This window comes from Carex rostrata, chromosome 10 (assembly GCF_964058835.1).
Source record: "Carex rostrata chromosome 10, lpCarRost1.2, whole genome shotgun sequence".
Classification (NCBI taxonomy): Eukaryota; Viridiplantae; Streptophyta; class Magnoliopsida; order Poales; family Cyperaceae; genus Carex; species Carex rostrata.
This window is the reverse complement of record NC_135927.1, coordinates 4,297,715-4,314,347: the sequence shown is the minus strand read 5'-3', so window position 1 is coordinate 4,314,347 and position 16,633 is coordinate 4,297,715. Positions and strand designations below refer to the sequence as shown.

The 16,633-nt window shown below is 31.8% G+C and overlaps 1 protein-coding gene across 1 annotated transcript in view; it reads right to left on the bottom strand.

Annotated features, from left to right (window-relative positions):
* Positions 1-158: 158 nt before the first annotated feature.
* Positions 159-16,633, bottom strand: part of LOC144560132 (non-functional NADPH-dependent codeinone reductase 2-like) — a 97,128-nt gene continuing 80,653 nt past the window's right edge. Inside the window, exon 5 of the mRNA XM_078309289.1 lies at positions 159-173. The gene's annotated coding sequence lies outside the window, so the exon portion shown is untranslated. The remainder of the gene's footprint in view (positions 174-16,633) is intronic.

The window sequence follows — 16,633 nt, the reverse complement described above, 5'->3', positions numbered from 1 at the left end:
CCTGATCAAAGTAACCTAGAATCAACACTTAACCTAGAACCAGCACCAGTTTGGACAACAGTTGGCAGTTCGAATTCTACTGATGACCAAAATACCCTTGGTACCAGCGAGTCTAATTCTACTGGTGCTGGTACCAGCGGTTCGGACAGAACCGAATCTGCTCATGTGATAGAGTAAACCAGTGGAAGCCAAGTAAAGGATGGAACAGACCCAAGTTCGTCTGAAATAGAACCAAGTTGGTCACGAGGCCAAGAACTGAGAAACAATGAAGAAACATCATCCAGTATGAAATTCTGGATAAATGGGGAAAGTGAAAACGAAGAAGTAATACAATCACCACTCGAGCCAAGGTCTCCAGAGAGTGCTCTAGAGGTAAGTATCCCTGAACCTAGCTATAATTTTCCACCTAGAAGAAATCGAGGTATACCACCCAAAAAGTATGTCCCAAAAGATGGGACAAGCCGTGCTGTGAAGTACCCAATTATGAATTTTGTGAAAACCGAATATTTACCCAAACTGCTTATGGATTTTTCAAACCAACTGTCCTCGGTTACCATACCAGAAAAACTTGAATATGCCTGTAAAAATAAAAATTAGGTTGACGCAAAGAATGTGGAGATGAAAGCTCTTGAGAAAAACAACACTTGGGAACTTGTCAATTTACCGAGTGAGAAAAAACCTGTTGGGTATAGATGGGTCTACTCTGTCAAATATAATGCAGCAGAGGAGATTGAAAGGTACAAGGTACGCCTGGTTGCAAAAGGATACATCCAAACTTATGGCATCGACTTTCAGGAGACTTTTTCTCCCGTTGCTAAACTTAATACAATTCAAGTTATGTTGTCAATTGCAGCTAATCTCGAGTGGCCATTGTGTAACATCCCAATTTTCGAGCACACGAAATTAAGTTTATCTAACTTGAAGTAAATTGATTTTAAAATAGTAATGTAGTTTTTTAGTATATTTATTAACTTTTGTATTTTAAAATGCTAATGTCTCAAATTTTGAATATTTGAAGATTTCACGTAATTCAAGAATAGTTATAAAGTAGTTATAATATGTAGAGAATTGTATTGAATTTTTGTTAATTAAAATGTATAGTTATTTTAAAATTAAACAATTGTAGAGTTAGGAGTAATTATATATGTTTCATTTCATTTGTGATGTTGTAACGATATATTTATCTCATACTCGTCCTGATATAGCATATGCGGTAGGAGTGGTGAGCCAATTTATGCATGCACCAAGTGATGAGCATATGGATGTGGTCTTAAGAATACTAAGATACCTCAAGGGAACTCCAAGCAAGGAAATAACCTTCTTGAAACATGGGCATCTAGATGTTGAGGGCTTCACTGACGCAGACTGGGCTGGTAATGTCTTGGACCGGAGGTCAACTGCGGGTTACTTTACCTTTGTTGGAGGTAATTTGGTGACTTGGAGGAGTAAAAAACAAAATGTAGTCACTTTGTCAAGTGCAGAAGCAGAGTTTCGAGGAATGGTTAAGGGAGTTTGTGAGTTGATATGGATAAAGAAGGTCTTAATAGAACTATGACTCGAAAACACAAAAGAAATGAGACTATTCTATGACAACAAAGCTGCTATTCATATTTCACACAATCCAGTGCAGCACGATCGTACCAAGCATATCGAGATTGATCGGCATTTCCTCAAGGATAAACTGAATTCTAAGGTAATCACATTGCCATTTGTAAAGCCGAGCGAGCAAGTTGCTGACATCCTAATAAAGGCAGTAGGTGGCAAGGAGTTTCAGCAAGCTGTTAGTCAAATTGGGATGGTGGATATCTTCTTACCACAGTGAGGAGGAGTGTAAAAGGAACACCGTGTCATGAGGATACAGAAGATCCAGATCAAATCCAGATTACATCCTGCTGATAAGGAAATAGATTTCCTTTGTATCTCGGCTACAGTATTAAGGCAGTAGTAAATCAATGTTAGATTGTTTTCTGTTATTAAGAAATATTACTTTCCTTAGAGATGTAAAAGCTGTACTGCTCTATGTTATAAGGAGCTTGTGCAACTCTTAGAAAATTAGTCTGTAAGACAAAATCTGATAACAAACAGAAAACTCCATTTGTCTTTGTTCTTGATGTCTCTAATTTTATCAGTTAAGCTCATTTTCGCGCAAGCCTCTACTCCCTTTATACACTATTAATTTGGATTTTTATCGTATACATATATGATATGTAGTGTATGGTAAACTTTTTTGTAGTAGTGCTTATCAAATAATTGTAATTAATGCACCAAATTAATATTATAATGTGTTAATTGACATTTCAAGTGATTACATATGATTTAATACTGCTGGCTATTCTCCCTAGAGAAGAACGATTCTCTTTGGATGCTTTGTGCCAATTTATTTTAGTATAATTTATCAGGGAATCATTGACTTTGTTAAATTTTGCGTTCCGTAATTTAAGAGCATCATATATCACCTGGAGCTTGGTAGATTGGGGTTGTTCCAAGAAGGCCTACATCAGAACTTGCTGGTCCTGAGCTTTCAACGAATTAAATTGAGCGTTTTAAAATGCGGTGCATTTGACTCCATATCGGCTAATTAATGCGGTCATTCAATAATGAATTGAAAATGATTTCAGGATTTAAATATGTGCCAGAAAGTTCAGGCGAATAATTAACTGTAAAATAAAGTAATTTTATTATTTAAATAAGAGATAAAAAGATAATAAAGCTTACAAATGAAAGAATTGGCCCGACTAAAATAGTATATCTGGAAACAAATATATTTGATTCAATCCTATTACTTCATACCTCATAAATGACTTCAAATACTTCAATGTGCATTGTTTCTCTTGTTTTCCATTTTTCTGCTATGAAAACATGTTCTATGGCAATATCATGATTCTTGATACACAACTACACAAAGCTAATCTAAAATACAAGAAAATTGGTGCAAATTCACGTTCAAACCCTATCCAAAAGTATGTACAATTTAGGCCTTTCAAATTCCCAAGTCTATCTTAAGGTGCTAGCTAGGGTTCGTGTCTAATCTTATCAGGTTCCATGTCATTAATATTTACATAAACACATATGGAAATAAATCTTCTGTTATTCCCAAGGAATAACAGGAACCGGTTATTCCTATCCCAACCATTAGTTTTCATTGAGATTCGTGTATTGGTAGAGTGCAACTAACAAATTTTCAACTTTCTTTTAAATTGTGTGGTCATTTGTTGTTTTAACCCATTATGCAATTTGTATTGTGCAATTTTTTATTTTAATTACTCCGGAACGTTAAGATCTTCAGCACATCAAATATTCTGAGAATTAGGGCCATTGCATTCAGTAGAAAGTATAATTCTAGCGGTTCTCTCTCTTTTATCTAAACATGTGATGCCATGATGCGGGTGCAAATTAGGGTATTTTATCCTAGAGAAAAGGTTCTTATCCATAGCCTTCTGTCCACGATTTGTCCACGGTACTTTATCCATTGACTTATAACAACTTCAGGTCCCCACCTTCTAACACGGTTTCAACAACTTTTAACGGTCACATAATAACTTTCCTTCTAGATCTAAAATATGAGAGAACTTTTATTTACCGATCAGCTCTTTCTCAATCTCTCTCTCCCGTTCTTTATCTCCTTCGATCCATTCCTGTCAACTCTTTCTCAATCTCTCTCTCTTCCATTCTTTCTCTCTTCCGATCCATTTCTGTGGTCTTTCCTGGCGACTATCACAATTAGAAACTCCTCTAGCGCAACCGTTGCCAACTGTATCGTTACCACTCGCCAAATCAACCAGGACGGTCTCACTGTTGTCAGCGGAGATGGTCGTGCCAGAGCCGGCTGAAAGGATCAGACACTCAAGACCATAAAAGACATCGTACCAGACGGATCTGGTACGAACAGAATCAGAAATCTCTCCGGTGAGAGAGCAAATCTGCGAGGTGAGATCACCACTAGTGAGATTTCAAGTTGATTTCAAGTGAGATCATCTAGTTTGATCTATCAGTTGATTTCAAGTTATAATTTTCAAGGTCTTCTGTTTTAATTGATCATCTAGCTTTTATATAGTAGAAGCTCTTACGTTAAAATCTCTCACACCTTTTTGGTATAGATTCATCGATTTATGCACGAGCTCTAAGAGAATCACTTGATTTTGTTTTCTTTTCTTATGAAGGACTTTTAGCAACGGTATCCCTTCAGAGATCAACAGTACAATTATAAGTCACATTTGCTACTCTTTAATAATCTAAAAGTTACACAAAAGGAAAACAAATTAACAATTATCAACAGTACAATTTTACAGTATTCACTTTGTAGTTTTACAATATGCATCTTGTGGTTTTACAGTATTCAAAACATCTTGTTTATTTACTAATCTGATTTAAAATGCATAGTTCATTTTCTTTTTCTTTATGTCATTGTTTTGAATTGTATGATGTATGAAATTACATGATTCTATATTTTGTTTTACAGTATTCGATTTTACATTTGAAAGAAGAACACGACGGAATTTTGTCATCTTTGAAGTAGTCAATTAACATATACCACTTTATTCTCTCCAACGGACATCTCCGGCATCTTTCTTAGATTCTAATGTGGAGAAATGATCTAAGAGAGGCGATTTAGAAAAGCGATCTGGTGGAGAGAGATATGAGCGAGGTGATCTAGAGACGAGAGATGAGAGCGAGACGATCTCAAGCATAATTGGGTTGTTTTATAGTATTCACCTTGTAGTTTTACAATATGCATCTTGTGGTTTTACAGTATTCAAAACAATTTGTTTATTTTTACAGTTGAACATATGGTGTTGAACTAATGTATTTTGTTGAGCAATTGTGTTACAGTTGAAATCGTTATATTTGTAGTGAAGATGTGTCAGTTTACAGTATTGAGCTATTGTTATTTTTATTTTTTGTGTTTTTCTTCTGAATGTTCTGGATTTATAGTTTAGATATAGCAATTTTACAGTATTGGTTTTTATTTTCACAGTTATTTTACAGTATTGAAAATTCATATTTTTTAAATATAATTTAATCGTTTTCATCTGCTAATTTTACAATTTAGTACATTTATAGTTTTTACCTTTTGTTTTTACAGTTTAACTTGATAAATTTACAGTATTGAAAATTAATATTTATTTTATCTTTCTCGTTTGCTATTTTTAGAATTTCGTAAATTTAAAGTTTTTAACTTTTGTTTTCACAGTTTAACTTGATAATTTTACAGTATTGAAATTTTTATTTTTTAACATTTTATTTTATCATTTTCATCTGCTAATTTTACAATTTGATAAATATATAGTTTTTGCCTTTTGTTTTCACAGTTTAAATTGATAATTTTATAGTATTTATTATTTTGCTTTTTTGTCACGTTTTTTGGCAAAATAACTGCTAATAACTAACATTAACTGCCAATAACTTCCTATAACTACAACTTCCAAAAGTACAGTTTGAAAGTACATTTTTTTATCCTGTTGTGGAAGTTACAATCTACTTCTAACTATCATGGGACCACTTCAAATAGTTGCTAGATGTTTTGTGATTAACTGATATATTTAATGTGATATATTATATAATTATACATGATGTAGAAGTAGTTTTACAGTATTTGCATAAGTCAAATCTGTGGACAAATGGTGGACAAAAGTCTGTGGACAATTACACGCTTCCTTTATCCTAATCATTTTATTCTTGGGCTTTCTAGTGATTAAACTTTTTAATGCTTTTTCTTTAATAGCTTCAGTTTCAGGGACCAGGAATTTTAGTCCTTATAGGTCTCGGGAATTTTATAAAAAATATAATCAAATAAAACATCTTGCCCAATCACCATTTTATTTGATATTTGCAATAGTATTGGACAAGCTTAAGGATATTACCACCTTACATGATATGGGATAAATAAGAATAAACAAGGGACTGCTTCATAAAGAAAAATATAATAAACATTGTGATACACAAGTACATAGGATTGATTTACCCCACACTTTGAATTTCGTATTTTATGGAAATGATGACATATATTATAAAGTTTATAAATCGACATAAAGAACAATGTTCTAAGCTTATTTAGTAGATTCTTGATATATTCAACGCTGGCACATGTCAGAAACCAAACCTCCAAATTTAATTTCCAATTAATCAAGCACCCCTACGATTGCATGGCGGTGGTGGGCAAACCCTCCTCGGGTAGCATGGACGTGGCTGGCATGGCTGCGGTTGCCAACCATTCGGGTGTGTTGGGATAAACTCAGCAATACTGCACTGCTTTGTGCCAGTATGCAAAAGATTGAAGAGAGAAAAATATTTTTCTGAATAGAAACAACGCTTTATTTCCTTTCTCTTGCTCAATTACATAAAGTTATGCAGTATTTAAAGCAATACAATGTTCCTAAAATAAGCACCCACAACTTTCCTAAATTAAGCACCCACTACACAACATGCTAAAAATAACTAACCACTACGCTAGCTAGTCCGAAAATAACTATGCTTAAAATAACCAATGCCTAAAATAGTCATTGCAGTTTTCATACATCTAAAAACTGATTCTAACTAAACTAAACCAATGCAGAGATTATCTAAAAATAATTTTGAATTAACTTTCAACAGGGTGGCATGGACGCGGCGGGCAAACCTTCCTCGGGTAGCACGGACGCGGCTGGCATGGCTGCGGTTGCCAACCACTCGGGTAGCATGGACGTGGTTGGTATGGTTGCGGTTGCCAACCACTCGGGTAGCATGGATGAGGTGGGCATGGATGCCATGTCCCATTGCTCCAATATCCATTTCCTCTAGTTGGGTTGCAGCCATTAGCACCAGGAGCCTAGCTCAAGAAAAAAGATAAAGCCGAAATGAGCATTCAGGTTTTATATAGCTAGAATGTCCTAAAAGATAATTATTAATTAGCTGGTAACTTCAATTTGATTTATAAATGATAACAATTCAAGAAAATAATAAACCCAGTAAATTCAAGAATAATTAATGAACATTGGTGCTAAAATAATTATAACGTATTTCACATGTCAACTGTAAGAAAAACTCATCAGATAGGCAAACCAAACATGTTTATATTTATAAGGTTAATTGAACTAGAATTTGTGTTGCGAAAAACCACAAAATTATTCTACCACAATTCTAGAGCTATAATAGTTTTGACCTTGAACCAAAATTACCGAATGTCGATGAAATTCATACATATTTTACAGTAACTGTACGTTGAATCCAACTTTATGTTCATTAATGCGTATTAATATACGAAGGCAAAGAAAAAACCCAAGTGTATTAATACATATATTTTGATTAACATGCAACTATGACACATATATATCTAGTTTACCAGGACCTGACAATTCAGATTCCCGCAAAATTACTATGGTAAATATAAGCAAAACGAAATTGTGCAACAGTTTAGACTTTAGAGTACATACCATTGATCGGATCTGTTGCTGGTGCAAAGAAGAAAATATAGGTTTGTAGTTTACTTTTTCTGTCTGTAAGTTTTGAGAATAGAGGAGGCAAACGATACTTTTATAGTCCATTAGGTCTTGTTAAGTCTTATCTCAACATTACTTCTGTTCATACCCCATATTAGTACTGATTGGCAAGTTGGGAATGGACATTCCATCAGATTTTGGCTTGATAGATGGATAGGTAATTGTGATTTGCACAATATTTATCCTAACTTATTTGATATTGCATATGATAAAGATATTTTAGTTTCACAGGTGTTTACGTCCAATGGTTTGCAAATTGCTTTTTATAGGCAGTTAGTGAGTATATATCATACCGAATGGTGTGCTTTATTATCGCAATTTCAGAATTTTCACTTGAGTCATACCAATGATCAAATTGTTTGGAGATGGACTAGTACTGGTCGCTTTAGTGTTCACTCTTTATATGCATGGTTACTATTTGGGGGCATACCTACTTCTACTTTTAATAGTATATGGTCTGCTAATATACCTTTAAAAATCAGAATTTTTCTTTGGTTGGCAAAACAAAACCGCATTTTGACTAGGGATAATTTGAGAAAAAGGGGCTGGCAGGGTGATCCAAGGTGTGTCTTTTGTGATTCATCTGAAACTGTTTCTCATTTATTTCTAACTTGTCCTCTAGCTAATCAGTTATGGGCTTGGATTGCACAATATAATAATTTTGATTTTACTTGTACAACTCTTGAGGAGCTGTGGGACATAGGTGCATACATCCCTTTTAAGGATGCCAATTTAATTATGATTGTTATAGGTGCTGTTTTATGGTCTATATGGATTGAGAGAAACAGGGTAATTTTCAAGAGGGGGATTGTCAAACAGGCTAGTACTTTAGGAACACAAATCCTTGCAATTGCTAAATTTTGGTGCTCTAATCAGAAATATAATGCGCTTGACAATCTGATTTATGTGTTACCTACTGATGTTAAGGGTCTGTCAGGAGATTTGCTTACTATCCCTATGGTGGATGGGCTGGATATAATCCCTATGCTTGGGATCGATCATTTTCAGGATGATGATATTGAAGATGCAGGGGTCTGATGTTTGAAGGATGCAGCTTTTTGTAATTTTTACTTGTTGCAGGGTCCTTTTACTTGCTTTGGTCTATGTGATTAGTTGGCTAGGAGATGTTGTTAGTTTCTTTACTTTGTTTTGTTGTTGCCTACAAGTGGGTATTATCTTGATGCCTTACTTTTGTATGCTTGTTTCTTATTTCGTTTTGTTATCTAATGTAGAGACTCCCAATGTAATGGTGCTCAGGTAACAAAAACAATGTAATATGGTTTTCGTTTAGTAATGGAAATCGGTGGGTATACCCACTTCTCTCAAAAAAAAAAATTAATTAACTATCCAATTACTATCAATGACACCATACGTACAGAGTACATAATGGAATAAATAATGAATCTAAATTAATTTATATTCGTATTGTAGTTGACTATTTCTTAAACTTATGCATTGCAAATTAACACGAAAAATTTAGATAACTTCCAATGTTTGTTTTGTTAAGTAATCGGCATCTAGCTTGTTGTGTGAACCATTAAATAATTAATTAGCAAGTCAATTTTAAATAAATTATTTATTATTTCGACAACCACCAAGTTCCGAACCCATGCATGTGCGCATTTCAACTTAAAATTTAAGTTGGCATGTTGTTATATATTACAATATAATCGTTTGTTTGACTTTGATATGTTATTATTTTACGGGTTTCTAATCCTAATTATTTTGATCTGTACAAATCTATAACGCCCCATGAATTCAAACAATCAGTCCGCATCTCGACGCAGATAGGTCGATTTAGATCGGACATCTAACTGAATTTAGTTCGATGCTCATTGGAGCCGTCTTGATTCCATTTCAAGCACATTGGGAATGAACGTCCATTATAATGTTTGCCTTGGAAGGTAAGCACCATCTGTTTTCGAGAAAGGATACTTGCCTTAGTTATAAACTCTTATTTAATTTTAAAAATGAAATAAAGCATTATGGTCTGAAAATCTTAATATACAGTTACTCGAAAATTAATTGTAATGTTAAACTTGATTTGCTTTTACTAATTGAATTGGAAAAATTACATTATTACCCTTTAAAAATCTAAAAGTGACGTCGTTTTCTTCTCTAAAATTCATAACATGATTATTAATTTTTAAATTAAAAATTCTTACATTCACTCAATGTATTGTGTTTCTTAAATTAAAGCTTACTTTTACATAAAATGTTAGATAGACATTTGAAAGTTAATGTCCACATATAAAGAAATTAGAAGGTGCCGCAATCATTCAAAAAATAGGGTACTGCATATAATTAAGTGGAACATGGTAAGCAAATCCAATGTAATTCCTTAATTTCATCACTCGTTTTCTCTTGCGACGTTGTTCGTGTGTAGTCTTGCAGATTCTTTTCATAACGCATCTAATTTCAAGGAGAATCGACTGGAATATGTTTGTAGTTTTAGATTAGAAAATTTTAATTCACTTCTTTAATTTCGCACTTCGATTATATTTCATTAATTCGTATAATAAAACTATATACTCGATTTTGGAAGTTGTACAGTCAATTTCAAATCGTTACAATGTATTTTACATAAAAGTATAAATTATTAAGTTGATGTCACCACTAAATATAATAGTTAACATTTACTTGAAAATTTCTCATATATATATATATATATATATAGAGTTAGGTTGGGTGCTATGGATAGCATAGTGGCCTCTATGCTATGGCTCAATATTCGAGTTTTCAAAATCCAAACGGTTGATCCGAACCGTTCATCTTATTCTCCATATTAATATCTGCTTGGAGACCAAATTTTATAATTTTTTGAATTTTTTTACTATTTATTAAGCCACTTTGAAAATCGCTAATCCAACGGTTTTACTGTTTTGTGCAGCTACCGTTGGATCAACAATTTTGTAAAATACTTAATAAATAGTAAAAAAAATCAGAAAAATGTAAAATTTGGTCTCCAATCAGATATTAATATGGAGAATAAGATGAACGGTTCGGATCAACTGTTTGGATTTTGAAAACTCGAATATTGAGCCGTAGCATAGAGGCCACTATGCTATCCATAGCACCCAGCCTAACTCTATATATATATATCTTTTTCGCATTCATTTATTAAACGATTGTTTTGTCAAAACGGACCCGACGAAATAATATTTGTGAACCAACTCAACATTAGTGCTTGATGGGCCCAAAAAGGCCGAAGGCCCAAACTAGATAATATAATAATATATAATGATTCCTTGCAGAGTATAGAATACAAAAAGAAAACAAGGAGACGAACGAGATAGAAATTAAGCAGATTGGAAGAAAGAAAAAGATTAGGTAAAAGACAGAGCCCTCGAGACTCGAGAGAGAGCAAGTGCTGAATGTGGATTATTCATTTCACTTGGCACGAATCTCAAAGCAGGCCTCCTATATATAGCCTCAACAGCTACCCTACCTGGGTGGATACGGACTCATAGGCATAGGGGCCGGTTAGCCGGTAGAGATCGAGATAGAACAAACGGATGGGACTTGGTGTGTGTGTGATGTACGTTGGTGTGTGGGACATGGGAGGGGTCTTAATGGGAACGTGACATATGCAGGCGAAGGAGGAGAAGGAGAAGGGGAGGGGTTTGTTCCTGTTCTCCAAGAAGAAATATAAGAGCAGATTAATTGGGGTGGGGCCCCATATTAAGTGAGATAAGAGAGGAAAAAGGGAGAGATCATGTGACCATTGGTGTGGCTTGTCCTGACATGTGGGCCTCACATGTCAATGATTCAAAATCTTGGATTTTCCATTCTTCTACTCAAGGTTATAGATTAATAATTATTCTTAATGGATAGATGTTGCTTATTTCAAAATTTAACTCCCTTAATTTAAATCTAAAGATTCCAATCTTCAAAAATCTTAATCAATGATTCATAATTGTGTTTTAAATTTTCTTAATTTTCATTTCTATTTAATTACTCATTTAAAATTGGTTACTTTATTTTAACTTGTTAACATTTTAATTAATTAGTTTTGGTTTGGCTAAATTTATATGTTTTGGATAACTAATTTCACTTTGAATTATTAATCATACTCGTTCAGTTTGTTTTAATTTGTTAATATACAAACTTTTTATTCATTTAAATTACTGATTAAAAGTTTTAATTGGTTGCAAATTTTAAGTATCTACAAATGCATTGTTAATTAATGCTTACCTATGATTAATAATTAATTAATTAATCATTTTTGAAAACCGGGGTTATTACATCACATACAATCCATATGTTGGATATGAGAATGTTAATAATTCTTCATTTGAGACTACATTAATGTCTTCATTTATTGTCTCTGTACAACAATACCCCCACTTTTCATTATAATTATTTACGTATAATCTTTTGGACTATTTGGATTATAATTAGTGGATTATTTGATTTAATTTCATCAAAATATTATCAAGATTTGCTATTTAAAGCAGACTGAAGTTAAAATGTCTCTATTAGACAAATAAAGAAACTACTCATTTCTTCCTTTTTACTATTAGATAAACAAAGAAATGATTTTTCTCTCTTCCTACTTGAGATAAAATCATCTTCAAAAACAGAGATTGGAAACAAAGCATGATTGAAATATGAACGAGAGGCATTGAGTGGATGTTTTAACGGCTATGGTTAGATTACTTTAGGGGCATTGTGTATTATTCTAACAGATCTAGAGATTGAAAACAAAGCATGATTAAAAACCGAATTGGCTTGCATTGGCCTCTGGTGTAATTGGAGGGGTGCTTCTGTTGATCTCAACATATGACTATATACATATTTTATTCTAACAAACTAATTGAGCAAGAAAGTATGGTTAAAATTTTTAAAGTTTGTCAATTAAATAAATTTTAGTATACTACCCTAGTATAATTTTCTCTGTATAAGAGCTTACAAATTCAACATTCGACTGAAAGACTCCTTGTAAGTCTTTCAAGGTAATTAGAAGCTCAGCTTTCATCTGTATTGAAAAAAAATAAAAAATTGCAATATGACTTTACAATATTTTTTCATGAAAACTCACATCTAGAATATTTAATTAATATAATAATCATTTTCAATTGCAAATTACTACAATCTGAGGTTAATAAATTAAGGAGTTTGAATTATTTTTACTAAAAGTTTTCTACAATTGAGTTAGTTCCAACAAGCTCGATCTCATTCGATATTTAGACCCAATCGAAATTAGCGGCCCATTGTTTGCCATTTATTTTGTTGTAACAAATCAATGGGCCACGTTTTTAAGAAATTACAACATCCATCCAACCGGCCCAATAAAGAGTCAATAAAATAATAATATTTCACTGTTTAAATATTTAATTGACTAGCATTTGATAATACATTACATTGTGAAAGTTAAATGTATTTGAAAAGTTGCATTTTGTGTCTTTTAGGAGAATTAATACCTTGGTTATGGTTATTGTATTATTTTTTTGGTGAGTTTAAATCTATGAAAAATCATATTATAATCTACATAAAAAGGTCATTTCATTCATATAAATAATGTAAGATTTTCAATTATTATAATAGAATTGTAGAATTAATCAATCTTGGGTTCGAAACCGAATGAAAAAATCTCTTGTTGTAAATTTCACCAGAGAATTAATCATTATTACACTAGCATATTCTAAACCTAACAGTGAGATTCGTTGTAAATATTTGAAGACAAGAAACTTGATTTTCATCTATATTTCAGAAAAAAAAAATGCATATGACTTTACAATTTATTTTGATGAAAGCTCACATCTTGCATATTTATCTGTATTTTATTTTGAGGGCTAATAGCAGTAAGAAGCAGCTCCTCAATGGGCCACATTTTGAACAAACAACAACTATTCAACCGACCCATTAAAGAGCCGAATTTTTTTATTAATATTCAATATTAAATTTAAATTAATAGAAATGCATGGCTATGTATTTTGACAAATTATAAAAATGCCCAGGTCATCTGCAAACTCGGCGGCCTAAAAAAGAATTGGGTCGTCGAGTTTTTTGGCGGGTTTGACATTTCTATATATATTTTAAAACGTGGGCATTTTTATTAATTTTTATTTAATGTTGGATATTAAAAAAATGGCGGACTAAAGAATTGGTAATATTATAATCTTTCACAGTTTAATGAATTGCTTTCCTTTATTGGATATCGGTACAATTAATATTTGTACTAATAGATCTGCTAGCTCTGGTTGCCTTGTGAAGAGAGAAAGACATAGAAATAGAAAAAGAGACTAAAAAGAGATGCCAACTCTTGAAATGTGTGGAATATTGAAATTACTTTACAAAAGGCACTATAAACAATATTTTTATATTAAATTTTATAACAATTCTTAAATTTTGAAGTATATGTTATGTACATATATATATAGTATGTCCTGTGCATTATGATCCATTTGATAGTTTTAATAATGTTCAAAATTAAAAATTTATTTTAAATCTGATATTATACTGATTAAAAATTTATATATATATAGTATGTCCTGTTCAAAGTATTTATTGATGGATCTCACAAAGATTTTTCAATCAATTAGTATTTATTATACTGATTAGTATAATTTGTTCTGTATGAGAAGTAACAAATTCAATATCCCACGGAGAGATTTTTTTGTAAATATTTTTGAAGGTAATAAGCAGCTTGATTTAATTTCATCTGTATTAATTCCAAAAAAAAGAAGAAGAAAAAACTTGTTAGATTGACTTTACAATTTGTCTTGATAAAAAATCACAGCTATCATATTTAACTATTATAATAACCATTTGCAAAAAAATTAAATTGCAAATTTCTACAATTGAGGTTTATAAAAAAAGGGATTGAATTCATTTTAATCAGAACTTAATTTCTAGAATTTAGTTATTTCCAACAAACTGTTTTCTGATATATAAACTAATTAAAGAAAACACTATAATATGGATTTATATTAGTAATTTGCTTTTCCATGTTCAATATCGGTAAAATATTTAATTTACTACTTATAGATCCGCTAGCTCCGGTTGCCTTGTGAAGAGAGAAAGACATAGCCTCGTAAGCAAGCAAATAGCAAAAGGGAATAAAGAGATGCCAAACTCTTGAAAGTGTAAAGGAAGTTGAGAAAGCAAAAGAATGTGTTGAGTTTGCATATTACGAAAACTTCAGGATTGTGTGCTTTACTCAGAGGTGCTACATTGTTCTTTGAGCAAAGAACAAGCCACTACGATAATCTTTTAATATTAAATTTTTAATTAATTTTTAATTTTGAAGATTATTAAACTACAAATGATCCCTTTTTTTTTAATCTTTAACCACCTCACAACGGAACACACAACGTCACATGCTATCTACATTGTATGTCTTATATATGCATTATGTTGTGGATGGTTAAAGACCAGATTTGGGTCTTTTATAGGTCGGTGATGCAATCTCAGTCCTGAATTTCGACTCTATTAGTGATGGATCTCGAAAACAGTTTAGTGGAATTAGAAACAAAGAGTGCTAAATAGGAAAAACAAGAATAAATCACTCTCAGAAAAATATATTGATATCAAAGTTAACTCCCCTCAAGAAGATGACATGCCTCTTTTATAGTACAACCATCATAATAAATAACTTAATAAAACTAAAAAGTCAAACTTACTAACACCATATAATGAACTTAGAAGTTCTAACTAACTCTTAGAAACTCTAACATAATTAAACAACATAGAAAATATAAATATTGCAACCTATAAAATAATAACATAATTAAGTTTCATAGAAAACACTACATCTCCATTCTTATATTATGCACGTAGTTGTCTTAATCCGTCAATGACTGAGATTGAAAGATGAATTTTTGAATTAAATATCAGCCCTCCAATTACATAATTTGTCTTCTTTTGATTAAATACATTTATTTTATGTGTAAAATTCTAAATTTAGTTAAAAACATACTCGCCACACAAACAGCTACATGGTTTGTCACAATTAATATTGAATGAATCCCTTGCAATCTATTTCCTTATTTCTTCTTACAAATATCTCTGATTCCTGCAATTAAATTCTTTCCTTATTTTTTTCATTTTCTCCGTTTCATTTCTCCTCTTCCTCTATAGTTTGACAATGAAATAGAAACAATTATATATTTCCGAATTTTGTTTAGGGCTACTGTATCTTTGTAAATATATGAATAGCATATCTTGTGTTGATATTTACATAAAAGAAAAATATCTTGTGCTGATGAAAACAATCATATCTTTCCGATCTTGAGAGGAAATAAAAAATATCTAAAACTTGGGAGCTGAATAAGTCCGAAGTTCTTTGGACCATCTCTGTCCAAGGACCTTTCTAAATCGTCTGATTCAGCTCGTAGTTTAATCAATGGTGCTTGGATCACCGTTTTCACTAAAAAGGAAATATTTAACCCATATTTGCTAGGTGGACCTAATAACAAAAACTGGATCCTTTCGGTTCCCTCCACTGTTCTAAGAAAAATTAAGTTTTACGAGTGGCTTATTATGCCTCCGTTAACTTTTTGAGAAGTAATTTGAAATTATAAAATTTTCTGGACAATCCCAAAGAACACTTTTTAATCTCCTTCTTTTCATCTGAATTTGTTAAATTTCTTTAGATGGAGATAGACGACTTCCTTCCTATGTTTTTTCTTTAATTTATGTTTTAAATGATATTGTTCATTTAAATTTAGTAAACTAAGAGTTAGATAAATATGAACATGTTTATAGAATTTCAACAATAAATGAAATAATCAAATTAATTTATAAATTAGTAACAATTATTCACGATATTTGTATTGCATTTGCAACGATTTAAAGTTTAAACAAATGTTAGAGATATTGGAGATCTCCATTTATGAAGTTATTGGAGATATGAATTTTGAGCTAGATTTTCAATAACGGAAACAACATGTAGCATTCTTTCTATATATGTATGTCCATTAATCATCGTTTAAATATTCATCTATAGTTACATATCGCACGGTTTAAAAAGGTCTTTGGACGGAGATAATCTAAAGAGTTTCCGACCAATTCTGTTCCTGTAGAACTTTCGTGTTGAGAAATGATCTGTAGAGAAATTTTCATTGTTAAAATAATTTCAATCAAAAGTATATATGTGAAAAAAATCCTTATTTGAATTATTTAATCATATATTTCTCAATTTTGTTTCTTTACAT